The 22,543-nt window shown below is 41.1% G+C and overlaps 1 long non-coding RNA gene across 1 annotated transcript; it reads left to right on the top strand.

Annotated features, from left to right (window-relative positions):
* The first annotated feature begins 244 nt into the window (after positions 1-244).
* Positions 245-11,013, top strand: LOC133780661 (uncharacterized). Its single transcript, XR_009869490.1, has 2 exons — positions 245-831; positions 10,470-11,013. It is a non-coding gene; the product is annotated as an uncharacterized LOC133780661 (long non-coding RNA).
* Positions 11,014-22,543: the final 11,530 nt, after the last annotated feature.

Here is a 22,543-nt window from a genome sequence, read left to right as displayed (position 1 = left end):
AGTAGTTGTTGTTTTGAGTTGGTAAGTGATTCAGGAACTATCTTTAAGACAACCCAAAACAAATAAATGTAAAATACTTCTCTATATAAAAAAATGAAACAAAACAAAAAAATGAAAAGAAAAAAATATAGGTATTTGTTTTTCTAAGTTCTTTTAGTTTTCATTTTTTTTAGTTTAGTTTCATGTAATTGTGTTGTATTTGGGAGTGGTGTTACACTTATTCTTGTGTTTCAAGGGTTAAAAGTTGAGAAAATGGTGCTTTGGAATTAATTTTGAGGTCTGATGGTTTTGCGGAAATTTTTCTTAAGCAAAACGGGGAGCAAAATGGTCTCATTTCTGAAAAATAGAGGAGCTAGCCTTTGTGGAAAGTGAGGTGTGGGCTCGCACGGACAAGAAAGAAAAAATAAATAAAAATAAAAAAACAAAACAAAACAAAAAAAGACATACCCCAACCCGATACCCTTTCACTCTCATTCTCGTCTCTTTTGTCCCTTAGCCATAGCCATCTTCATCACCACCATCAGAGAACATCTGAATCCCATGCCCCGCAGTCGACCCACCACTGCCCAGCCACCATCTCCATTCCCGAAACCTCATCGACCCCTGTGCCCCGAGAGTCCCAATCTTGAGCGTGTGAATCCACTATCTCCAAGCCAAGAACTCGAATCCAGAACCCACCTCTGCATGTCTTTGAACTAGGCATGACTTCCATTCGTGCGCCACCGCTTGGCGCGATTTCGCCTCTGTCTCCACCGTGAATACCCAGTTCCGACAACCCAGTCGTGTAACATTGTTGCGAGCCATCACTAGTCTTTCGCAGCTCTTTCCTGTGTAAGTTATTTCCTTTGCGTTGCCTTGCTGATTTGTGCTTGTTAATATGCATTCATGGGATGCCTCTGCTTTGTTTTCATTCCATTCCTGTGAATCTTTTTGGGTGTCGAGCTTGTTACTTGTGCAGTTTTGATTTTGGGGCTGCCATTGGACATTTTTAGTAGGTTGTAAGTGTTTTTGATATTGTCGTTGTATTGCTCGGGTGCAGTTTTCTCGTTCATAAGCCATTGGATTTAGTGTTTTGGTGCTTGGTTCTATTTGCTTGATTGTGATTCGTTAATTTGGCAGCACCCATAGTTTATCTTGCTTACCTTTTGACCCATATGGCAGCCACAAAAACTAGAGCTCAAAAGCATAAACCCACTACTCAAGCAGCCCCACCACCAACCCAAAAGAAAACATAGCCACTAAATCGACCCCCAAAGCCACCAAACATCCTTCCATAGTTCAGAATGACCCACCAATTGCACCGCAATCACCATCTCTATCACCCAACGCACACGACCCTGCCATTCCCTTGACTTTACCACCACCACAACCAGCTACCCCAGCCACTTTGCCTCATCCCAATTTTTATTGGCTGCCCCAGCCTCTTTTCCACAACCAATGAGGATTTTTATCGACTGCCTTTGAATTTCCTACTTATATTATCGAGGTTATTGAGAATCATCACTGGGACAAGTTGTGTCTGAAGCGTAAATGAGCTATTGTACATCTTGTCCATGATTTCTATGCTAATCTTGTTTCTAAGGCCCAAACTGAAGTAGCGGTGAGAGGCAAATTTGTTTCCTTCACTGCTGAGGCAATCAATGAGTTCAATGTTTTGGAGGATTTTGAGTGTGTGGGGTTCAATGATATGATTCTCGCACCTACACCTGAGCATTTTGATGAGGTGCTTTGCACTGTTGCTATCAATGGGACTTCTTGGACTGTCTCTTCTTCTAGTCGTCGTACTCTGCAGTATGCCTCTGTAACTTCCGAGGCCAGCGTGTGGCTTAATTTCCTCAAGTGTTATCTGCTACCCATTACACATGACACAACTATGAGCCAAGATCGATTTCCTCTGTTGTACTATATTCTAGCCGGGAAGAGCATTGATGTGGGCGAGCTTATTATGTAAGAGATATTTGGGTGTGCGGCAAAGAAGTTCGCGCGGTTATTCTTCCTGTCCCTTGTCCCTCAGTTGTGTTTGCAGGCTGGAGTGGTTGCTAGTGCCTCTGAGGAGGTTTTACAAGAGCGTGTGGATATTGATTTGGTTTACATCCATAGAGTCAAAATCCATGGCTCCAAGTTTATTAGTGGCATGCCTACTCTTGCCCCACCTCCTAGAATTGGTGCTCCTAGTTCTATCGATACTCCCACTCAATTGGCCCATATTCGAAGTCACCTTGATCATCTTGAGTAGTAGCAGAGAGGTTATTTCAAGTATGCCAAGAAGCGAGATGCTGCGTTAATCAAGTCACTTCAGCGGAACTTCACCAACACTACAAGAAATTCGGCCTTTACCTACCAATTTTATTTGTGGGTAAAAATGGTGCATTGGTAGGTAAATCCCTTTACCTACCAATTTTGACCAATAACTTATTGGTAGGTAATAGTTAGTCGAGAGAGGTATTATTACCTACGATTAGTATATTGGTAGGTAAAAATCGTGTGGGCCCCACAAAAAATGAGTTAGCGTCATTGACCTAGTGTTTGACGTGGCATTATACGTGGCAAGTGATGTGGCACTCCACGTGGCAATTATGTATCAGGGCAGCTGACATGGAAAATGACGTGTTTTCCACCGTGGCAGGTGACGTGGCCGATGATGTGGCACGTAACAGTAGCTTATTGGGCCACGTGGCAGTGTATCAGGGTCGGACATTTACCTACACTTAAATATGTGTAAGCAATAATTTAATTTATTGGTAGGTATTAAGGTCTCACATTTACCTACACTTAAATATGTGTAGGTAATAGTATAATTTATTGATAGGTATTAAGGTCTCACATTTACCTACACTTAAATATGTGTAGGCAATAGTATAATTTATTGGTAGGTAGTATTGAATTATTATTTTGGAAAATATTTAAAATTAATTATTTGTAGATGATAAATTAATTTAATTAATTAAAAAACAAACAGCTTTTATAAAATTAAATAAACATATATTATAAAATGTTCAAACAAACAAACATAAAAGATAAAATGTCCATAATAATTTATCTTTAAAGTTTTGAATTAAAAACATAAAAAAAACTAAGAATCATCTTGTTCCTCTAGCATTGAAGGGACGGGAGAATTTTCGACATTTGCATCAGAACATTGATCTGACAGAGGCGGTGGCATCATATTGTTTTTCCTTAGTATTTCTACAACAATACTTAGTTGGTCATTTGTAGAATCAAGTTGGTTGTTTCCTTCATCAAGGCGTTGGGCTAGCTCATCATATGTTGGCTTATTTGACTCAGTTGGATTGCGTTGGGAAGTAGAAGTTGTACTTGAAAATGATCGACCCCAAACTTTCAAGTGTGCAGAAGAGCATCCAAGAATACGCTCCATAATGTCTTTATCAGACATTTCTTCTGGAGTGTGTTGAGCCCTTAACGCCATCATTTTATCCTATATACTCATTTTATTTTCTAATTAGTAATGATAATTATAAAAAAGTTACAAAATTAAAATTTATACTTACATATATTTCTGCTAAATCTGGTCCAGTCCATATTCCTTTTTTCTCATCATAATGTTTTAGACGCCAAGTCTCGATTTGGCCAGTGGAAGAAGCTAACACCATTCCCCTTCTAATGTGATGTCACGGTGTTGAAACTGATCCATTTCTAGACTCCCACTTTCTCTTTGAACGATTAGCAGTATTCTTCAATGACCTTTCCTAAAAAAGAGAATAAGAAAAGTTATTAACACAAATAAAATTGTAATTTTAAGAAAATAAGTCATTACCTTAAATTCTTTGGAAAACCAACGATCACACAACATCTCCCAATCTTGTTGGCAATCATCGTTCAAATCAGGATGTCATTTCCTTTTTGCCATTTCAACATCTTGTTCTCCTCCAATTTCTTTGAAATATCCATGTAACTTGTACTTGAAATTCTTCCAAGCTTTTCTCATTTGATCATAAATGCATTTTATAGTGGTCTCATCATGCAAGTTAATATCAAAAGAATCCTACAATTATATAAAATAAAATTAACAATTTTTTTATATTAGTTTAATTTATAACTTAAAAAAATTTAATATAAAACCTACCACAGGACAAATCTTCAATCCTTGTAATGAAATGTGCCATGGTTGCGAACAACAAATTCAATCTCATTATTAAATTTTTCAGCATTTCAGCATTTCAGCATTTTTCAGCTTCAAATACAACAGGTAACTTCCCACTTTGAGTTGCCTTAGCATCACTAGCAGTTTTGTATCCACGAGTAGGCCCACGTGTTTTGCTACTACTAGGAGCGGTTGATTCTATATAAAAAAAACTGTAAGTTTAAATTCATCCTAATTTTAAAACAATAAAATGTAAAATGTATGAGACATACCAGATGGTGTTTGAGATACATTATGTTCAGTGGCAGAGTCGGCAGTGGAGACAACTTGTTGACTCTGAACAATAGGGGGGATTCTAACTTCAGGTGGATCACCCTGAGTAGTAGAGTGGGTGGTGGGGGCATTTGGTCGAGGTGGTAGAACATGAATAGTAGAGTGAGTGATACGAACATCTGGTTGTTGACTAGGCTGCTGAGTATGAATGGTGGAACGAGTAGTGCAACCAGGTTGTTGCCTAGCAGTATTAGACTTATCAACTGGTCCATCTTGTTGAGCATGGGCAATGGAACGAGTTGTACGACGTCCAGGTGCCATGATAACTAACAATTTTATAAAATAAAAAAAATATTAGAATACATATATAGAGACTACATGTATAGAACGCATAGAATACATGTAAAATAAAAAAAATGATAGCTAACAATTTTATAAAATTAAAAAAAAAAGATTAGAATACATATATAGAGACTACATGTATAGAACGCATAGAATACATGTAAAATAAAAAAAATGATAACTAACAATTTTATCAAATAAAAAAAAAGATTAGAATACATATATAGAGACTGCATGTATAGAACGCATAGACTACATGCAAATTTTTTAAAAAAAATGATAACTAACAATTTTTTTAAGATTCCGTGTCATCATCAAATTGTTCTTCTAAATCATTTTCTGTCTCACTATCACTAGAACATATCACTTCTCCATCAAAGAAGATATCTCCATCATCAAAATCATTGTTAAGTTCAATAAATTCATCTTCATCTACTTCCCCGCCAATATTCATTTGAACAAACTCGCTAGAAAAAGTTAAAGGTGCAACATCTCTACGCACTAAGGAGGAACTTCCAATCAAATCCTCAGTCGGTTGAGAAGGTGGCAACTGAAATGAATGGTCTTCTTAAAAAACATCATTATTCAAGAAGTCATCCTCGACATGGGATATTTCTGGAATATCATAAATGGATCGATGATTTACTTTTTGAAAAATTCTCCAATTTAAACCATGCTTCATGTCAAGCAAATAAAAAACTTGTTGTGCTTGAGTTGCCAGAATGAATGGTTCGTCAGGAAACCAATTTGTGGACGTGTTAATGAATGTCAAGTTATGGTCCACAAAAATAGAGTTTCCTTTAGGATTTGAATTATACCACTTGCAACGAAATAAAAACACTTTCTGATAAAAAAGGAATGACAATTGTAAAATCTTGAGCAAAACCCCATAATACATAATAGTATCGTTATCATGGTCCCCTTCAGTGCAAACTCCAGAACATTGTGTACGAAGATTATCATCACGACCCTTGCACTGAAAACAAACACCATTTACAATACAACTATGATAACTAATGTATTGTTCTAATGGACCTTGAGATAGAGAATATAAATCATCATTTGCGAGAGAAGATTGTTGGACTCCCAGTTCAGATATCTACATGAAGAAAGAAACATATTACTTAGAAATTTCTTAAATGGGGAAACAATTCTAATGATAACCCCATATATACCTTTGTCTTAAACCAAGAAGGGAATTCTTCCATTTGGGCAGTAAGAATTTGTTTGCTTGAAAGGCCCCTTTCTTCCAACAATGTTTTATGCTCACTACATATATCAAATTGATATGAATTAGTAAGTGAAATATAAATGTATATTGTTGGAGTAGTAAAGAAGATTATTACTTACTCGAGATAGTCTTGAATAACATCAACACAATTATTCAATATATACCATTGAACGATTTTACTGAAAGAATCCAACAATTTGACAGATGATGTCCCTATTGGACGAACAATGGAATTGAAAATGTCAAATTGATGACTTGTAGAAGGAAAATCCCAATTACGCTCAGAACGCGTGAATCTCGTCTCTATGTTAGAAACATATCTTGACAAGAAAGTTACAGCTTCATCTATAACAAAGGCTTCTGCAATTGAACCATCAGGTCGTGACATGTTTCTGACATACTTTTTGTACAACCCCATATGATGTTCAGTCCCAAACATCCACCGTGAAGCCACTGGGCCACCTAACAACACTTGATCTGGTAGGTGCACACAAAGATGAACCATTATGGTAAAAAATGATGGAGGGAATATTTTCTCCAATTTACACAAGATAATAACAATTCCATCCTTCAATTCAGTTATATCATCAACTTAAATAGTTTTGGCACAAATCTTTTGAAGGAATTGACATAGCTCAATCAAAGTTGTTCGAATTTCCTTCGTTAGAAAAGGTAATATGGCAACTGGTAATATTTTTTGAAGTAGTACATGACAATCATGGCTTTTCATGCCACCTAGTTTGTCATTATCAGTTACACATCGACTTATATTCTAAGCATATCCATCCGGTAATCTAACACTTTGAATGAATTTACAAAATTCCTTGCATTCGTCTTTGACCAAAGTATAGCTCGCATGGGGTTTTTCAATCTTATTGTTGGATGACTTCTTCAACCAAAGATCAGGGCGAATTTTCAAATTTTCTAAATCTTTACGAGCCTTCAGCGTGTCCTTCGATTTACCCTCAATATCTAAAAGTGTTCCAATAATGTTATCACAAACATTTTTCTCTATATGCATCACATCAAGATTATGACGCAATAAGAGTTGTGACCAATACGGAAATTCAAACAAAACACTTTTTTTTTACACCAGTTAACTATTACTTGGCGCCTTACCAGTTGTGCGAGTTGGAACTTGTTCAAGTTGTTTTAAAATTTCAGCACCAGTAAAAGTTCTAGGTGGGGGACGTAACTCAATAGACCCATCATAGTCTCTACTCTTTCGCCAAGAATGGCTGCTTTTCAAATAACATCGATGCCCCATGAAACATTTTTTGTCAGTTATTCTTTTATGTCTTGTATCTTCCAAACAAACGGGGCATGCTAATTTCCCAGTGGTGCTCCACCCTGATAAATAGGCATAAGCAGGAAAATCACTAATTTTCCATAAAAGAGCGGCTCGAAGTTTAAACGCACACCGTTCATATGAATCATATGCCTCAATGCCCTCCCATAACTCCTTAAGTTCATCAATTAGTGGTCTCAAAAACACATCATAGTCTTTTCCAGGAGATTTGGGTCCTGGTATTAGCAATGACATGAGATAATTTGTTCCATTCGGAGAAGCCCAAGGCAGCATGTTATATGGAATTAATATCACAGGCCATAAGCTGTACATGGATGTCATGTTTGAGAAAGGGTTAAACCCATCTGACACTAATCCCAATCGTACACTCCTCGAATCCACTGCAAATTCAGGGTATGTCTTGTCGAAATGCTTCCAAGCATCCCCATCAGCTGGATGACGTAGTATCCCAGGTTCATCTCTGCGCACCTCTTTATGCCATCGCATAACCTTAGCAGTATGCTTGGAGCTAAATAATCATTTCAGTCGAGCCTTGATTGGAAACCATCTAAGTCATTTATGTGGAATTTTATTCCGTACATAACGACTAGATTTGCATACAGGGCACATTGTAGCATTTTCATTCTCACCGTAGAACAATGCACAATCATATTGGCACACGTCAATTTGCTCGTACCCCAAGCCAACTTCAGATAGAAGCTTTCGCGTTTGATAATAACTTATCGGGCAATGATTACCAATAGGTAACATTTCTTTAAGACACTTCAAAAGGTCGTCAAATCCTTTATCTGTCCATTTGTTAATCACCTTCAAATTCATTAACTTTACGACTGCACTTAAGACAAAAAAGTTTGTACAATTCTCATACAAAGGATTATGAACTGAATCTAACAAGGCATCATACTTGTCACTTGAATTTCGAGGGAATTCATTGTCAATGAAATCACTAGTTGGACCGATATCAAAATATTGACAACCAAAAGCATCGTGTAAGCCTACAGCCAAATCATCAGCTGGTTCACCATCCTCAACATCAACTAGCACTTCATCTTGTATGTCCTCTACTTCCTCACCATGGTGGTACCATCTAGCATAAGTACTAAGAAAACCATGAGTGATCAAGTGCAACTTGATCACATTCATAGATTGTGATTGTTTATTCATGCATCGCCGGCACGGGCATAACACCATCCCATTAGAGTTAATGGACTCACTTGCAACACTTATAAATTCATTTATACCAGCAGCATATTCTGGTGATAACTCATCAAGTATGTTTATCCAACTTCAATCCATAACAAATCTAACTCTGCTGGTATTGTGACATCCTCCTACAACTGCTTTCCCTGAGTTCCCTAGCACCATTTTGAAGAGATGGGCAACTCCAGTTGTTCATGACTACCCTATCCCTTCCATGCCAATTCCGAGGGATAGGCAGGGGGAGTGTTCTTAACCCAGCTTTTGTTATTTGTCTTTTGTGGTTTGTGTTCTTCCTGTTGTTTTGTTGTAGTGTATTTTTTTTTAGTTCTTGTTCATGTCTTTGTCTTGTTTTTCATTTGTCTTTTTCTTATTGTTTTGTCGTTCTTTTGAGGATGTGCTTTGTCTTTGTTAGTGTTTCCTAGGGCCTCAATGAAGATCTTGAAAAGGTTACAAAAAATATATTAAAATTAAGTTGAACCTGAATGTCTCTCTTACTTAAGTTTTAAACTAAATCCATTGGGTGTGAATGTTGCTAGCATTTGATTGATGGGAGTATTTTTCTTTTTAGTGTGTGCATAGCTTGATTAAGCATTTTTTAGACCCTAGAAACAGCTAGATTCTTGTGAGAGCTTCAGTTTCTAGAATTAATTAGTGGTTTTCCTTGAGGCGAAATCCTAGACATCACCACACCAATGACATGATTTAGGCTATCCTTGGACTGTTTGAGCCTTTTACGCCTACCCTTTATGCATTTTTATCTTGAGTCACTCCGTCGGGCTTAATAGACCCTTTTCTTTCTTAGCCACTCATTAGCCTAGCTAGATATAATAACCTCATTTCACCGTACCCTTTAGCACCTTGTCTTTCTTGGTTCAATTTGTTGTTGCATTTTGGGGATTGTGAGGAGTTGTGTATGAGAAAGGCATTTGGGTGAGAGTTTTTGTTTATCTTCATTCAAAAATATATAAATTTATATATATAAATAGAAAATATAAAAAAAAAAAAAAAGAGCAACAATACATAAAAAAATAATTAAAGAGTGCACTCCCTTGCATCAAAGAAAGTTTTGAAAGAAAAAAAAAATCAGAAAAAAAAAGTAATCAAGTATGTTTGTGCATAAGTTTGGGGATGTAGCTCCTCAAATAAAAAAAAATTGTAATAGTTTTTGTCTTTGTATTTTAATGATAAAAGGCTGGTGGCAAGACTTATATATTGTTGTGGGATGTTCTTTGGGGAAATTAATGTATGCATTGATGATGTCCTAGAAAGATTAATGTGCTTAGGGTGATTTCAGCCAAAATTAATATCTCTTATCCTACCTTAACCCTAGCCTATCATTACAAGCTTGATAAAGTCCTATTGATCTTTGGTGTGGTGTTTGTCTACATTAGTGGAAAGGGAATCACTAAGCAACTTATGGAGGCATTATTTAAACTTTAGGACCAAGGCCTAGTTTGATGTTGGGTGATTAAAAATGTTTAGGAAAAGTTATACATGCACTAAAGGGAGAAACACTTGACTCATATTTTGACATCAACATTAACACTTGAAGATTTTGGTTTAAGGCTTGTGTAAGTTTAAAATTCAGCTTCCCTTATTCAAAATAAAATTCTCGAGAGATTTCCCCTTTTTAGCATTGGCAAAGCAAAGTCTATCCTCTCTTGTTGTATCTTTTCCTTGTTGGTTTTCCTTTTTCATTTGTTGTTCAATTTCTGTGTCTTTTGTTATCTTTTTTTATTCATCACTCGAGGACGAGGAATGTCTTAAGTTTGGGGGTGTGATAACTCTTGAATAAAAACTTATTTTTCATAATTTTAAGCTTATTAATATATAATTAGGTTGAGTGATATTTGTGTATTTTTGTTATTTTCTTTCATTTTTTGTGTTCTTGTGTCATTTTTGGTGTTTTAGAGCTGAAAGTAGAAAATTAGGAGTTTATGCATGAATTTTTCCAAAGAACACAATGAAAAATGAAATGGATCTTAATTGTTTATTTTGTGCTCAAATATCAGATGTTTTGCTGGAGCATTTTTAGCTGGATTGATAGAGGAGAATTCAACATATAAGGGAGCAACACGTGGCATGTCATTAATTAACTTGTCAAAGGGTGGTGAGGTGGCAAAAATCAGAGTTTTGGCTGCATTTTAAAGGAGAAAATTCTCGAAGAATGGGAGCATCATGTGTGGGAGGCTTAGAGAGCAATTTTATACTTTGGTGAAAAGGGTTGTGTACCCTAGCTAAAAGAAAATAAAGGACAACCTCCATTTACCCAATTAAGCCATCTTTGAGAGAGGGAGAACCAGGAAGTACATAAAGTTTTCAGCAGTATAAAGAAGGAAGGAGAAGAAAGAAGAAGAAAAGAATAATGTTGATTTCATCATCATTTTTGGGCATTTCTTCTACTTTGTTTGTCATTTCTTTCCTATTTTCTCTTTGTAATTGGTGTTTGAACTCTCATGGATAGATTTAATTTTGTATTTGTGTTTCTTTTTTTTTAGCCATGAACTAGATATTTTGAGGCTTTGATTATTAATGAACTCTATGTCTTAATTCTAATTTTCTAGCACTTTATTTTAGCAATTTACCCATTGTTCATTCAAATGTGCTTATTGATGAATTCTTGTTGTTGTTTGGCCACCAATGGTAAGATATTGAATTATATTTGTGCTGGAAAGTTTGAATATAATGATAAATTTGAATAACACAAGTGAATAATCTTGTTAGGTTATGTTTGTGAATATCATAGTAATGTGTTAAATGCCTTGTCTAACCATTACGAATTGATGCTTAATTATGGGTTCTTAAACTTGATTGACATAGGAATATGTTAAATTAGGTGAAAGAATTAATACCATGGGATTTGGAAAAGTTCTATGAGATTGTTTTGAATTCTTGTTAACTTTGGGCAATTTCGTTGAGATTTTGCTGCCGCAAAATGTACAGATCATTTGACATAGAGGGATTTAATAGTTCAAGCATATTTCACCCAATTGATTTTATCTCACTTTTAGATTGACATTACAGATTATTTTTAAGCATTTTTAATTGATCTCAAGCAGTGTTAGTTTACAAAATTAAAACAAATTAATTTTGTTACTTTTGCAATTGTTTGGTAATTAATTTGTGCATTTATTTTTAATTTGCAATCTTTGTGGAGAAGATCTCAAATATTTATCACTTTATTACTTGTTTTGTGATTGTGTACACTTGCACATTATTGATCAAAAAATTTCACAACACTAAGGACATAATATAAAGAAATGGAATCTATACCTTTTCGAGAGGAATTGAATTATAGTTATCTTAAGGGTTTGCTTTTCGAACTGAAAAATTATTGAGCTCAAATTCATAAATCAGTTTATGAATTAACATTCACTAGTAAAGTTAATGGTACTTAAGGAAACAAAATATAATTAAAGATGTTAAACATTAATTAATTCCTACTTTGATTATGAGCCATTAATAAATGATTGAATTGTATGTAGTGATTAAATCGATGAACACTTTTTTCTATATTTAAAAGTACTCAATAAATAAATGTCTATAATTACAATAGTGCAATCTCATATTTTTAGTGGAATAATATTGAGATTAATAAATTAAAATTATTATATTAAAGAGTTTTAATTAATAATCTAAATTTATTGGAGCTTGAAATTATAGGTCCCCGAGATGACTCTTTCAACACTATTCAAGGTAAGAGTTGAAATTGGGAAAATGAGAAAAATGACATATTTGGAAGAAATTTGTTCTTCAGGGTCAAATATAAACTTGAGACTATTTAATTAATTAATTATATTTTTAAAAAAATATTTTAGTATTTTCGAAAATAGCATTTAAATAATTAAGATAATTAATTTTAATTAATTACTTTATTTATTTAAATAATGTGAAAAATATATTTCTGATAATTCAAATTAAATTTGAAATGATATTTATTCTTTAATTAATTTGATAAATAAGTGTGGATGCTCAAATTCCACCAAGGCAAAATATGGAGGTCTACCCTCATTAGCCTCAGACAATCCAAGCGACCCAGTATTTTTCCCACAACCCATGACTCATTGGAGGCCTTAATGAAGATGTCCCAAGAGAACCGAGGGATCGTGCGAGGCCTAGCCTCGTTCGGCCCTATGCGTCGAGCCATGCCACGCGAGGCCCCCGCCTCGCCTCCTCCGCGCGCACCCGAGGGGTCCCGCGAGGCCCAGCCTCGTTCGACCCTTGCGTCAAGCCATGCCGTGCAAGGCCCCCACCTCCCCTCCTTCATGCGCACACAAGGGGTCACACGAGGCCAAGCCTCGTCTCGGCCCTGCGCGCCGAGCCATACCACGCGAGGCCCCCGCCTTGCCTCCTCCGCACGCACCCAAGGGGTCACGCGAGGCCCAGCCTCGTCTCGGCCCTGCGCGTTGAACCATACCACGTGAGGCCCCCGCCTTGCCTCCTCCGCACGCACCCAAGGGGTCACGCGAGGCCCAACCTCATCTCAACCCTGCGCGTTGAGACATGCCACGCGAGGCCCCCGCCTCGCCTCCTCCGCGCGCGCCCAAGGGGTCACGCGAGGTCCAACCTCGTCTCGGCCTTGCGCACTGAGCCATGCCACGCGAGGCCCCCACCTCGCCTCGCCTCGTCCACGCGCGCCCGAGGGGTCACGCGAGGCCCAGCCTCGTCTCGACCCTACGCGCCCGAGCCTCTCACGCCTGGCCCTCTTTAGCCCTGCCAGCAAAGTTTAACTCTCATGTGTATCTTTTGGAATGTACCTGCAAACCTAAGGGAGTCGGCGTACGAATATGGTACCTCTCCTAGATAAGTAGTGGGAACGCCAGGAAAGGAGGGCATGGCATATGTGTCTGTGGCTAGATGTCAAAATCGACACTACTACCACCTGTACCACTCCTCTGACATTCGTACGGTCGAGTAGTGGAGACATGCTCGTGGTACCTAGCCATGTACTGGTACCAGCACCACTACCACTGAGACCACTCTCCTGACAGTGTACTTGTGTACTGCCTGGTCCCCTGGACCACATTGTATCAGGGGCCATTAGAGCCCACTATAAAATGAACCCTAATTCCACATGGAAGGGGGTTGGAAAATTTACTGTAGCAAGTGCACCATAGTGAATGAAAACTAATTTCACCATTGTTCCTCTACAATTGTTCTTGGAGATTATACTGAGATTTCTAAAGCTTTTCTTTAGATAATCTTTACTTCGCACTTTTTCTAACTTAACTTAATTGACGAGTTCTCACCGTCAACAGTTTGGCGCCATCTGTGGGAAGCTAAGTACCAAGCTATTGTTCTACCATTACTTCCGACAAGAATAAATGCCGAGACGTTCAAAGCGACTCAGGGAGCCACGAGAGGTGGAGGTCCACCATAACGGAGTCCAGTTGAAGGCCTCCATGAAGGATCCTCCTCCACCCAGAGATGTGGAGCCCCTAAGGGACCCTGAGGTTCACGATGGTGATATAGAGGCCTCGTCACTGGCTGTCCCGCCCGGAGGGAGTCCTCCAAGGGCACCACCGGGGAATGCCAACGAATTCCCGCTCCCTAAACCGCCACAAGTACCGAACTCCGGTCGGCAGGACCCGAGCCCCTCGACGCGTAGACATGATAAGCATCCCCAGGTCCATTCCATGAGCTCAAGTTCTAAATCTCGGTTCTATGAAGAAGAAATATGTGAGCTCCACTGTAAGAACCAAAGGTTGGAGACCACCCTAGAGAATATGCAAGAGGTGCTGAATGGTCTATTGCAAGGTAAGTCGAGCGTGACCTTGCCCAAGAGAAAAGAGAAAGGTCGGGAGGGGGCAGAGACCACCGTACCAGTAGACGATGGGAGGACTCGACACTCCACCAGTAACACCCCCCGAACGAAGCAACGCGAACATCCTGAACCACCGAAGCAGGCCCAAAAACTAGAGTCGAGGACCAACGCTTCCCCTCGCAACGAGGACGAGGTCACCTCTAAGAGAGCACCCTCAGATTTACGGGAGGAGCTCAGCAAAAAGAGGGCGGGTAAAGGGACCACGCCCCCTATGGCGCCTCGAGAGGGCAAAGGAAAGGCAGATCTTAACCCGTCCGCTTTAAGGGACTCCCTAAGCAAGAGGAGGCAGGACCTGGACACAGAAATGAGGAGCCTGTGAAGCAAGATCATCACCGCCTCTGGCGGTCAGGCTTTTGAGGAAGAGTTTGACCATGAGTCACCCTTCGTGAGGGAGATCCAGGCCATCCGACTCCCTGCCAACTTTAAGGAACCCAATATGACCCCCTACGAAGGAAGCACAGATCCAAAGTACCATCTGGACACATTTAACGACCTGATGAAACTGAGGGGAATTGGTAGCGGAGCCAGATGCAACTGCTTCGCCGTCACATTGAAAGGACCCGCATACAAATGGTTCAAAAGATTAAGGCCGGGCTCCATCAGGTCCTGGCAGCAGTTTTATAATGAATTCCTCCAACAGCACCACGCAGTGCGGAACTACACGATGCCAGCCACCAGCCTGGCCAACGTGAAGCAGGGATAAAAGGAGAGCTTGAAGAGCTACATTCACAGGTTCAACAGGTTCAAAAGATTAAGGCCGGGGTCCATCAGGTCCTGGCAGCAGTTTTCTAATGAATTCCTCCAACAGCACCACGCAGTGCGGGACTACACGATGCCAGGCACCAGCCTGGCCAACGTGAAACAAGGATAAAAGGAGAGCCTGAAGAGCTACATTCATAGGTTCAACATGGAGGCCGCAAAAGTGGGGAGCCTGACCTCCCGAGAGTTAAAAATGGCCATTACAGCCGGAGTACGCCCAGGAAGCAAATTGTGGGACAACATACTGAAGAGGGAAGTCACCGACTTAGATGACTTCTACAAGAGGGCGTAGAAGTACATTCGTGTGGATGATGGGCACGCAAACCTAAAGGCAGGAAAGGAGGAGTCAAACGCGAAGCCCTCCCCTAACAACGGATCGAATGTAGAAAAGAAGAAAAGGGCGCATGATGGGTCGAGGGATGATCAATAGAGAAAGACCAAACGGGGGAGTGATCATAGGCAAGCGGCTTACACTTACTATACGAACCTTACAGATACCAGGGAGCATATTTATCTCACCAATGAAGATCGAGTTCCCTTCAAGAAGCCCCCACCAATGAGAAAGGACCGGTCCAAAAGGGATCCCAGTAGGTACTGCCAGTACCACAAGGATATCGGGCACACCACAGCGGAGTGTATCCATTTGAAGGAAGAAATTGAGGAACTCATCCACAGGGGGCATCTAGGCCGTTATGTCAGGAGAGAAAGGTCGAAGCCAGAGGACGAGCCTGCGATACCCCAGATGCAAGGGCGAGTCCCAGAAATACAGGGAGAAATCTGAACCATTTTCGAAGGTCCAGGGTTTGGGGGAGATTCTCGGAAGGGACGAGATAGGTACGCAAGAGAAGCCAGGCGAAGTCCGCCACCCTGTGTCATGATTTTGGAACAACGACCCCCGAAAAGCTTCAAGGGGGAAAATGACTTGATCACATTCAGTGAGGAGGATGCACGGGGGGTACATTTTCCCCATAACGATCCACTAGTGTTGAAAGTTCAGTTGGCAAATATGCGTGTGCACCGGGTTCTGGTGGACAATGGGAGCTCGGTGGACATCCTATATCGCACTGCCTTGGAAAAGATGGGACTGGGCACTCGTCACCTAAAACCCTGCCAATCCTCCCTGTATGGGTTCACGGGGGACTCAGTGCAACCCCTAGGGATGATCGAATTGGCACTCACCATGGGGGAGCAACCCCGATAGACTACAGTCATGACTAACTTTGTCGTAGTAGATTGTGCGTCAGCTTTCAATGCGGTATTGGGGAGACCATTCCTAAGAGAATTGAAAGCCATAGCTTCTATATATCACCTAGTTGTCAAGTTCCCAACACTAGGAGGGGTCGCTAGTATGAAGGGAGAACAGAAAGAAGAAGGGGAGTGCTACAACACCTCACTCCGTGCGCCTGTGAAACCGCGGGAACCAATGGCCATGGTGATACATGAGGCACTGCGTGTGCCCGTGGGGAGCCCACAGGAGCTAGACCCTCGAGTCGTGGAGGAGTCAAGAGCAGAACAAGTGGAGGAAGTAGAGGAGGTTATAGTAGTGGAAGAGCCGTTGAGAAAACTGAAGGTAGGAAGATGCCTGCAAAGTGATGTGAAGGAGGAGTTGATAAGGTTTTTGAAGGATAATCTGGATGTATTCGCATGGAGTCACGAAGATATGGTGGGTATAGATCCCAGTGTTATGTGCCACCAGTTGAATATCTCCCCTGAAGCGAGGCCATTAGGCAGAAGAGGCGGGCGCTAGACCCAGAAAGGTACGTAGCTGTTGACCGCGTTTTTGGCCAACGACGTGTAGACGTCAAAACGACAAAAACCTTCCAGAGAAATAAATGACACAGACGATTTGTATAGTGGTTCAGCCCCAATGTGTTGGTAATAGCCTAATCCACTTAGAGTTGTGATTATAGATCTGCACTCTAAATCAGATGAAACTGAGTCAACTGAGTTTCTTCAGTGCAGATTACGAGAATACAAGAATTCTCTCAAATACAAGTACTCTCTCTCTCTAGAAAATAAGAATTCAAATCAAAAGTTCCAAAGTCCCAAAAAGTCCCCTTTATGATGCCATAAGCCTTGTATTTATAGGCTTAGGATCGTACAGATGATATCCCCCATAATCGGGATATTTTATTATTCACATTTTATTTAAATTACAACAATATTCAAAATGTAACAGTACACCATATTCATGGGATAAATGAGAGATTCCCGCGTATGCCAAGACCGATTCTTGTTGAAGCCGTTTCTAGTAATCTTGACGTAGTCCTGCTCTATCTAGTTGATCCATATCACCTTCAGTCTGGTTAGCCATACCTTTACTGGGCAGTCATGCACTTGGCTGGGCAGACATGCACTTGGCTGGGCAGACATGCACTTGACTGGGCAGACATGCACTTGACTGGGCAGACATGCACTTGGCTGGGCAGACAGGTCATGACTGGTCGGACATGGTCATGACTGGTCGAACATGGTCATGACTGGTCGGACATGGTCATGACTGGTCAGACATGGTCATGATTGGGTAGACAAGGTCATGCCTGGGCAGACAATCATATGACTGGTCGGACAAGGTCATGCCTAGTCGGTCATGACACTTGACTGGCCAGTCAAAACTCTTCATTGGTCTACCGGGTCACTCCTAAGCCAGATCACTTTATCACAACTCTGAGGAGCCAATATATTTATTGACTATTAACGTGTCGTCTACGGACCATGCACTGCCACTTGTCACCTCTATTTCCACGTCATCGATCTCCAATTTTTGGGGATAACATTTGCCCCCCAAGTTTATTATACGATTTTCTCGTATGATAAACTTTTCTTCTAGCAAAATATTCTTAAGGTCATTCAAAAGCTCCTATCGGGTCGATAACTTTCTCGCAAACCCACGACTGAACTTGTCTTTTGATTTCTTCAAATTCTATTTTTTGATCTTGTTGGAGTATGTGTTTTGGATGAGAAATGGTGTTTGTGCTAGATGGAATTTTGGGCTTTGTTTTTTCGGAATGGGTTTATGTTTGTGGTATGGGTCTAGGGCTGCTCGGATGCTTAGATTTCCTTGGAATTTATGCCCATCCGATCGGTACTATCCACTGCCCCTCGGACCAACCCCAACTCCTCAGCCACGCACCAACTGGCTCCTCAGATGCACGGCGACAGCCTCGGCTAGGCACGGTCCGCTCGGACAGCCAGCATCCGCCCAGACAGGCGCAGCAGCATTCGGCACCCAGCATCCGCTCGTCGGACCAAACGCAACCCCTCGGACGCACGCTGTTCCTCTAACCCTGGCCATCTGCTCAGATGCAGCCTCACTGCTCGGACACATGCTGCCAGCCGATCGGACACAGCCACCTTCTGCTCAGACGCCAAGGCACCACCTTCTGAATGCACGCCTGCTGCTCGGACACGCCCTTTCCGACCGGGCACGCAGCCAAGCCGCTCGACGTTCATGTCTTTGCCCCTTTGATGCTTCGGCACACGATTCTCGGGCGCGCACCAGACTCTGCTCAGTCACTTCGGTACAGCTACTCGGATGCCGCGCCTTAGGCACCAAATTTTTGCCTTCCATTTTTTTCTTCACACATGTTTTTTCTAAGGAATAAAAAACATATTTACTACCCAATAAAATAAGTTCTGAGTAGTAACAAATATTTTTCCTTTATATTTATCGATTTATGCTTGTTTGATTCACTCCAGAGACTCATCGATGTTATTCATTCTAAACAACAGAGTTTCTTACTCGATCGGTGATACATGCTTAGCCGACCAGGGAAGTTGTATCTGCTCTCCCGAGCAGGAAAACTTTGCACCTGATCAGCTAAACTTGTACCTGGCTAGTAGTTTACTCTTTATTCTTATATAGCTGAGCTGTTGGCATTTATACTTTACTTTTCTTTTCTACCTTAAAACATTCTAAGTCTTTTTAGACTTAAAAAGTTTTTAAGTTTTTTGTGAATAGTAAAGTCACTCTAGTGTATGACGTATATTTTTGCATGAGTACTTAGTTTTCTAACTTAGAAATTTTAGACATTTCATAAGTCCATACTAAGTATACTTTCTCACACTCTTATTGCTCTAAATTTTATGAGCATAATGTTTATTGTCACACGAATATCTGCTCCTAACTTGAAATTTTAAAAAAATTCCAAGTTACTTAAGCTTTGTCAAACAAGTTAGCTTAATGGCCTTTTTGGACTTCAAAAATTTACAAGTCAACCTAAAAACAGATATATTAACTCGTGCTCTTATTGCCTGTGTTAAATTATATACCAATATACCCCATGTGCCCCCCAGGTGATCGAGGGTTGAAAGATCCTTAGTCACTTGCTACTTGACCGAATCTGTTCGAGCAGTTAATTGCTCGTGAAACACATAGAATATATTGAAAATATTCGAGCACTTGAACACTGCTTGAACGTATCGACCAGTTTAACACTGTCCGATTTTACCGACCAGTTGAGCACTGCTCGGATAACTAACACACATGCATATTTTGTAGTAAGAATCGACCACGCTGTGCGTAGTCTCTTTTATTACTCGTAAATTAAAATGGACAAAACTTGTCTAATAACGAGTCTTAAACAACCAAAATTGTTCAAAAACAAAATGACTGGTTAGCAAATAACCAGCTCATAAACCAAACTTAAATAACAAGTCAAATAACTCGAATCAAGCTACCACTCTGAAAGCGGTATTTAAAAATAATATATCCTCCGATGCTCGCCGCTCCAGTGGCTCCTGATCCTAGCACTTCCGCTCAGCATGCTTCTCCCTTACTTCGTTGCTCTCCTCAGCCAAGTGTGGACCTCCACATATAGTGTCTAAGGTAAAGTCCACAGGTCCGGGCTGCAAGGGTGGAGATCTTTGCCGCTTGAAACCAGGATTGCTGCTGCCTCCTTCTCCTTGGGTGTCTCTGCCCGGTACTTCCTCAACTTGCCCGACCGGAGAAGAAATTCTATCTCGTCCTTGAGGTGATTGCATTCATTTGTGTCATGACCATAATCTCCATGGAAACGACAAAACTTATTCATATCTCTCTTCCTCATCTCTTTCCTGATGGGGGGAGGCTTCTTGTAGGGAACCTCTTCATGACTAGCAAGATATATTTCTGCTCGGCTGGTCGAGAGAGTGGTGTAGTTAGTGAATTGAGGCTCATGCTTGGTTGGCTTTTCATTTGAATTTAACTTTGCTTTCTTTTCCTCATGGTGGTCAGACCCGTTATTTCCACGTTTCCTTCCACCAGAGTCACTTGATCCGCCCGGATTGTTTATGCCATTCTCCTCTTTCTCTATTGCATCATCCAATTTCATATACTTGTCCGCCCGGTCAAGAAATTGCTGAAGTGTTGAAATTGGATTTCTATGTATATTGTCCCACAAAGGGCTCCGATAAGTTATCCCAGTAGATATGGCAACCATCTTCCCCTCGTCTCCTACAGCAGTTGCTCTATTGGCTTCTCTCATGAATCTCTGTATATAGTTCTTTAGAGACTCATCTTTTCCTTGTTTGATATCTGCCAAGTGGTTGGCATAAACTGGTGGAGTCCGGGCAGTATTGAATTGTCTACAAAACTCCTTCCTGAATGCTTCCCAAGAGGTAATGGAGTTTGGCTTAAACTTCCAATACCATTCCTAGGCAGTATCCGACAATGTAGTCGGGAAAACTCTACACCGATAATTGTCACTCACTCCGAGCAATTCCATCTGGTCCTTGAACTTCCCAATATGTCTAATGGGATCTGCCTTTTCTGTATATACTGGCAGAACCGGTGCTTTATATTTTGCCGGAGGCTGGGCTGCTCTAATCCGGGCACAAAATGGGCTGCCACTCCGGTGGTCTATCGCGTCTGTCTCGGAAGGTCGTTTTGACAAACCTTGCACTACAGCTGTTAGCATGTCGAGCTGGGCTTGGATGGCTGATGCAACTAATGAGGTTCCAAGGTCTTGACCGCTTGGTCGGGCATTACCATCTGGCGCGCCATCGTCAAGTATTTCTACTTGACCGGCAAGGCGGTCCAGATTTTGCCCTTCGACCGGGACGGCCCTCCTCTTGTTGGTGATAACGTCCCTCAGATCCTTCCAGGAAGCATGCTCTCCTGCTCGATCGACCACCGTACTCTTCGATTTCCCAGAGGGATTACTACGCGGGACTTGCGTTCTCCCACTACGCTGCTGGTCGGGGTGCAGTGGAGGCCTTTCGGTACGCCCTGGGCAGTCGTTTCCTCCTTGTTGGTCATTGCCCTCCTTTTCCTTTGACTGTTCGGTGTGATGAATATCAGCCTCATCACGACCATGCCCATCTTTGAATTGTGAAGTCCTCTTCTCTCGAGGAGTTTTATTTTGCTCCTGCCCAGGTGGAGTCTTCTTACTATCCGATCAGTGACTTCTTGATCTTGAAGTTTCTGATCGGTGGCTCCTGGAGGGGGTTCTAGAGTGCTCCCTTTGCATCGAGGCAGTTCTAGATCGGTCCCCATCATCTTCCCGACCAGGGGGGTTACTCCTGCTTCTGCCCAGTCCTCGAGAATCGAGTTTATCAGTGTTCTTACGACCAGCTTCTGTGGTCCTTGCTCCTGGGGTGGCTGCTCCTCGTGCTGCAGCTTGGGCATTAGCTTGGGCCAACTGCGTAGTTGCCTCTAGAGCGACTGCAGCCTCGCGATGTCGCCTATCGGCCTCCTCCTGCTGTTGCTTGATCTCCTCGCTCCTGGCCTCCATCTCCTATCTCTGCTGCTCAAACACCGCCTTCTGCCTAGCCATCTCTTCTGTGAATGCCTCCTATCTGGCATTGAACTGTGCCATCTCCTCCTGGAAGGCCCCCATGGCCTCCTGGAGTTCTTCGACTTCTGGAGTCACATCCTCGAGCATGACCCTAGGCTCAGTTTCACGATCTTGAAGGCTAGGACCTTCTGATCTGGTAGGCTCTTTAGAGGAGCCTGTTTTCTTGGAGGCCGCATTGGTGTTCTTAGGCGCCATAATACTTCAGGGACCGTCTGTCTTTCTCTTCAGGCTCTCAATGAAAGCACCAAAATGTTGACCGCGTTTTTGGCCAACGACGTGTGAACGTCAAAAACGATAAAACCTTCAAGAGAAAATAAACGACACGGACGATTTTATAGTGGTTCAGCCCCAATATGATGGTAATAGCCTAATCTACTTAGAGTTGTGATTATAAATCTACACTCAAGATCAGATGAACCTGAGTCAACTGAGTTTCTTCAGTGTAGATTACAAGAATACAAGAATTCTCTCAAATACAAGTACTCTCTCTCTCTCTAGAAAATAAGAATTCAATCGAAAGTTCCCCAATCAAAAAGTTCCTCTTTATGATGCCATAAGCCTTGTATTTATAGGCTTAGGATCATACAGATGATATCCCCATAATCGGGATATTTTATTATTCTCATTATATTTAAATTACAACAATATTCCAAATGTAACAGTACACTAAATTTGTGGGATAAATGAGAGATTACCGCGTATGCCAAGACCGATTCTTGTTGAAGCC

The sequence above is a fragment of the Humulus lupulus genome, chromosome 5 (assembly GCF_963169125.1).
Source record: "Humulus lupulus chromosome 5, drHumLupu1.1, whole genome shotgun sequence".
Taxonomy (NCBI): domain Eukaryota; kingdom Viridiplantae; phylum Streptophyta; class Magnoliopsida; order Rosales; family Cannabaceae; genus Humulus; species Humulus lupulus.
The sequence above is the reverse complement of the archived record's forward strand: the minus strand, read 5'-3'. Positions and strand labels throughout refer to the sequence as shown.